We start from the raw sequence: 6,003 nt of genomic DNA, 5'->3' as shown, positions 1-6,003 counted from the left end.
CAAAATCATGTCTAATTCTAAATAAATAACATATTAACGGTTAGGATAAGGGAAATAAAATAGATAGTAAATTAAGTACGCTACCCTGCTGAAAAAAAAAAAATCAAAAATCACCCCAAAACAATAGAAACCCTCATAAAATGTGTAATTGTTTTACTGGTTATAATGGGAATTGTATTGGTTTTAATGGAAACTCTAATAGGTTTTAACTGGTAATTTGTGGCCTTCTATTGGTGGCATGTTTTGTCTAGCGGATACCATTAAGAGCCAATAATGGTAATGGTTTTAATGGTTAGCTGATGATTTGTAATGGAAACCATTAGAATTTTTATTATGATTTAAATTTTTTTCCAGCAGGGTGGGGACTAATAATAAAATTACATCAATGAAATAAAGTAAAGCTAATTCGGTGCTACAAGTTCATTTGTTAGGGTATTACTATAGGTTTATAAACATGCTTTTCATATTAGTGCATATACAGTGAGGGAAAAAAGTATTTGATCCCTTGCTGATTTTGTAAGTTTGCCCACTGACAAAGAAATGATCAGTCTATAATTTTAATGGTAGATTTATTTGAACAGTGAGAGACAGAATAACAACAAAAAAATCCAGAAAAACGCATGTCAAAAATGTTATAAATTGATTTGCATTTTAATTAGGGAAATATGTATTTGACCCCTCTGCAAAACATGACTTAGTAATTGGTGGCAAATTCCTTGTTGGCAATCACTGAGGTCAGACGTTTCTTGTAGTTGGCCACCAGGTTTGCACACATCTCAGGAGGGATTTTGTCCCACTCCTCTTTGCAGATCTTCTCCAAGTCATTAAGGTTTCGAGGCTGACGTTTGGCAACTCGAACCTTCAGCTCTCTCCACAGATTTTCTATGGGATTAAGGTCTGGAGACTGCCTAGGCCACTCCAGGACCTTAACGTGCTTCTTCTTGAGCCACTCCTTTGTTGCCTTGGCCGTGTGTTTTGGGTCATTGTCATGCTGGAATACCCATCCACGACCCATTTTCAATGCCCTGGCTGAGGGAAGGCAGTTCTCACCCAAGATTTGACGGTACATGGCCCCGTCCATCGTCCCTTTGATGTGGTGAAGTTGTCCTGTCCCCTTAGCAGAAAAACACTCCCAAAGCATAATGTTTCCACCTCCATGTTTGATGGTGGGGATGGTGTTCTTGGGGTCATAGGCAACATTCCTCCTCCTGCAAACATGCCGAGTTGAGTTGATGCCAAAGAGCTCCATTTTGGTCTCATCTGACCACAACACTTTCACCCAGTTGTCCTCTGAATCATTCAGATGTTCATTGGCAAACTTCAGACGGGCATGTATATGTGCTTTCTTGAGCAGGGGGACCTTGCGGGCGCTGCAGGATTTCAGTCCTTCACGGCGTAGTGTGTTACCAATTGTTTTCTTGGTGACTATGGTCCCAGCTGCCTTGAGGTCATTGACAAGATCCTCCCGTGTAGTTCTGGGCTGATTCCTCACTGTTCTCATGATCATTGCAACTCCACGAGGTGAGATCTTGCATGGAACCCAAGGCCAAGGGAGATTGACAGTTCTTTTGCGTTTCTTCCATTTGCGAATAATTGCACCAACTGTTGTCACCTTCTCACCAAGCTGCTTGGCAATGGTCTTGTAGCCCATTCCAGACTTGTGTAGGTCTACAGTCTTGTCCCTGACATCCTTGGAGAGCTCTTTGGTCTTGGCCATGGTGGAGAGTTTGGAATCTGATTGATTGATTGCTTCTGTGGACAGGTGTCTTTTAGACAGGTAACAAGCTGAGATTTGGAGCACTCCCTTTAAGAGTGTGCTCCTAATCTCAGCTCGTTACCTGTATAAAAGCCACCTGGGAGCCAGAAATCTTTCTGATTGAGAGGGGGTCAAATACTTATTTCCCTCATTAAAATGCAAATCAATTTATAACATTTTTGACATGCGTTTTTCTGGATTTTCTTGTTGTTATTCTGTCTCTCACTGTTCAAATAAACCTACCATTAAAATTATAGAATTATAGATCATTTCTTTGTCAGTGGGCAAACGTACAAAATCAGCAGGGGATCAAATAATTCTTTCCCTCACTGTATATTTGAGGTGTTGTCTGATTTATGGTGCTAATTACCCTTGGGGGTTGGGGGGAGCATTTCCTTCTGTCCAAATATTTCTGAAATCAGAAAGATATCATTCTAAATTGTATTAGAAGGTACACCTAGTGAAAATGATGCAAATAATATAATCTTGCTTATGTATTGTCTTTGCTTGTTGTGTTAACAAACTAAACATCTAGTCTATAATTTACAAATTTTGAAAGTCTAAAACAAATATAACAAGACACTTCATTTCCTTTTTTAAATGAAAGCATTTTTTGTGTTCTGTTACCAATCATCTTCAAAGGAACCAGCAGAAACAATACTGTTTACATTTGACATTAATTTATATCAGGTTGCAATTTTCTCCCCACATTCCATATTACAGTACATTAACTCTACACATCACACACCTTAAACCAGATTAAAGTATCAATCCTTTGGTCTAAATGAAACTAAACCACACTTGAAAAGTGGCTGACTGCCATGTAATGCAGACATCATTAATAACGTCGGAACTGAATCTAACATGAATATTGAATAGGGGAAATACTAGAGAAGATGTAAATGAGTACAAAGTACCTATTTACTTCAGTTATTTGACTCACACCAAAAATATTTAAAGCCCATGTGTACTTAATGGTAGACTTTTCTGAATTACCTCAGATTTCCAACATGTGGCACAGCCATTTAGCTCTGTGGGTGAGGAACAACAAACTGCAACTGAGATTCCATTCAGAGATTATCTTCATTCTAGCACTATGTATTGAAATGTCATGGGAAGTACTGTACATCGCCAGACTGCTTCAATTCTAGAAGTAGGCAAATGTTTATGTGTTAAATAATCTGTGGCACAAATGAATAATTCTGTCAATAATGCCTTTGTTTTGTTTTGCTTTGTGTTTTGTTTGTCTTTAAGGGGACTTAGAAAAGATAAGATCTTAGTTAGCAACAGGAAAGAAACTATAATTCCACACCTAAACTCATTGCTATGTAAAATGACAAAAATTAAATGACAAAAAACACGGAAAATGATTCAGTTATGGGAGGAATCCACATGAACATACAGTATTTGTATGAGATCACTCACACATTACATTAACTGCTGAATCACAGCCACCAATTTAAGTAACTATTAAACTAAAGAAACTAATTATGGATAAAACTGAGCATATATATGTATTAATATATAATTCATCTTTATTGAAACACAACTCATTTTTAGCGTGGTGAGCGTAGACTCATTGAAGGGGAAAAAGCACACTGTCTTGTTTTAACTTGCTCTAGTGACTTCAGTAGTATGTGTGACATCACATGAAATTTGAGACTGTGTGTGTGAACAGCCCTGCCTTTCAGCCCTTTTCTTCCTCCACACATGTGCTTTCTCCCCCTGCTCACTTGCTCCCTTCACTGGATCTGTAGTGTCCTCTTTTCTTTTGGCTCTTCTTTTGGTTTCTTCTCAATTAGAGTGATAAAAACAAACATTTCAACCAAGAAAACTACACAGGTAATGTGTCTCCACTTCTACATTTGAGAAAACGTTAACTGCAACTTCAAAAGGTAAAAAAAAGGTGAGAGGCTTTGTTTTTACAACTAATTTGCCAGGGTGCATGGGCCATTAAACAAACTGCCGTTCTTGAAAGGAAGGGCTTGGAATTTACATGCATGTATACACCCTTTAAAAGTATTATCATCCGCCAGCACACTGTTTTCTGTTGAACTCTTAACTGTCTAATCTACCCAGTATGGTTGTAGTAGTAGAAACTAACAAAACAGCCACAACACCATTCTTTTTCTGTTTGTTAAAAAAAGCAAAGGAATTTATGGAAATTTTGTGAATGTGATGGACATTTTATATAGTATAGCTGAATTCACACAGAGCACTATGATATTTTGGTGTCATGTATGAAAAACGCAGGATCAAAGCACAAGATTAAAGCAGATACATTTCTAAAAAAAAAAAAAGAAAAGAAAAGAAAAAGAAAGAAAGAAAGAAAAAAAAGAAAAGAAACATGGATTTGTATATAAATGCCTGTATAATTTAAATACAGTCCTGTTAACTCTTGCAAGTTAGAAAAATCAAAACAGTTGTCTGATGACCTACATGCTGACCCACTTTCATTTATGTCACCTTGGCTACTAATGTTTTTTTGCAGGCAAGAGAGAAGAACACTTAAGAAAACTATCACACAGTAAAGGACACGTAAGGTTTTTTTTTGTACATTCAGACTGTCCGCCATAGCTTTATGTGGCCTAATTTCTCAAATCTTTGTGTCAAAAGCAATAATTTCCTTCCTGCTGTTGTTGCTTCATGCATTTTCACTATTCTTTTTAAACCATTTTGAATAAGGAACACATTACTAGTACTACTAGTGAAAAGTTGTCCTAAAAAATAATATAAAAAAAAAAACCCCTGAAAATTGTTGATTCAAAACCTACAATCCTACAGATTCTAATACTCAGTATTTAATTTACTGTGGGAGTATATGGATAAATGAAATAAGCTCTATCTAATAAGTATATATTTCACTGTGAAAAAAGTCGTCATAAGGCTTTGGTGTCAGTAACAGACATTTAAATGTGACAGTGTGAACAATTTGATAGAATGAAAGAGTGAATCATAATTTAAATAGTTTGGAGGTGTAACCACAAACCGCAAAGCAAAAACACTGTACTGTCACATCTGGTAGCAGCCATGTTCGTAGAGCCCATGTGGGAAAGAGCATAAACAGAGCCTAGTGTTGTTTTAGCAAACCAAAACATAGTTGAATTGTGTGTGGTGAATGTGTAATCTGTGTTTTGTAATTTGTCAAGCACTATGTATTGAGAAAATTGTATAGAACACAACATGCATCCTAAAATTGTCGTAGCACACCACTATTATCAGTATCACTATCAAGTGGAAACTACATGGAATGTGGCTAATTTATTTTGTTGGCTCTCAGGGTATAACACTCACACTAAAGTTGTGGCCCACACAATTGATTTGCACAAAGTGGCTTCCTCAGTCATACCGAGCGGATGTCCTGGTCATATGCAATCTCCTCTGTTGTGTCTGAGGAAGTTCAATGGATGGAAAAGGAATATAAGATGCTGATAGACAAGTCTTCATGTAATCAACAATAATGTCTTGAATGTTGTTAGCACAACTCATGCTGCTCAGTCACATGTTTGATCAAAATGAAATGAGGCTTTCTTTGTTATTTTTATCCAGCGCAGTACAAGCCGTTCATTTTGGTTTCATGGAAACATATCCAAGTACTAATTGCAGAGAGCATGCTCATGGTTTATCTGAAGCATATATATGTCTGGGGCCTTGTGATCCAGCCAAGAGAAAAAATTGCAGTATCGCTTGGGTACAGGCATTTAAGTACAGGCACGCCCAATATGCCTGATATGAAAAAACAAATTTTGTAGAATTAAATGCATCCGGTTTGCCATTCATTTGTGTTTTACTGTGAAGCTTGTGTTTGCATGACAAGGGGAGCAGGAGATCGTGAAGAGCACTAGTAAGATGAGGAAAGAGAAAAAAAGTCTAAGAATGTTAGTGAAATGGGTGGAGAGCTCAAAGTTGTTTAACTTGAGGAGCAAGTGTGGAGCGTGGAGCGTATTATACACAAAGTAAGCACCTCCCTTTACGACTTAAAATGCTGCTTAAAATATTGTCTGCTCACGTCAACAGAGCTGAACATAAACATTGAGGTTCTTAGCAACAGTTAAATATGAATACAGAAGTGAACTCATGAAGTAACCATTGTTCTATGGAACAGTGTGCAGTGTTTATGTATTTATCACTTGTAATGATCTCTAGTGTGTGCAGTGTTTCTGCACCCCCTCTCTTCCATCGAGTCTAACGGCCCAGTATGTCTCCAAACCCCTAAACGTTTAAACTGAGTGTTAAGAAGGTTAAGC

General features: G+C 37.3%; 1 protein-coding gene across 4 annotated transcripts in view; it reads left to right on the top strand.

Moving 5' to 3' along the window:
* The first annotated feature begins 3,455 nt into the window (after positions 1-3,455).
* The window catches only part of slc38a5b (solute carrier family 38 member 5b), a 29,241-nt gene continuing 26,693 nt past the window's right edge, over positions 3,456-6,003 (top strand). The window contains exons 1-2 of one of the 4 annotated variants that reach the window (XM_017467873.3): positions 3,456-3,598; positions 4,248-4,294. The gene's annotated coding sequence lies outside the window, so the exon portion shown is untranslated. Of the gene's footprint in view, positions 3,663-4,247; positions 4,295-6,003 lie in introns of all 4 variants that reach the window. The other 3 variants (XM_017467871.3, XM_017467870.3, XM_017467872.3) reach the window with 3 other exon arrangements.

This window comes from Ictalurus punctatus, chromosome 5, assembly GCF_001660625.3.
Source record: "Ictalurus punctatus breed USDA103 chromosome 5, Coco_2.0, whole genome shotgun sequence".
Classification (NCBI taxonomy): Eukaryota; Metazoa; Chordata; class Actinopteri; order Siluriformes; family Ictaluridae; genus Ictalurus; species Ictalurus punctatus.
Note: the sequence above shows the minus strand (reverse complement) of the source record. Positions and strands in the feature narration are given on the sequence as shown.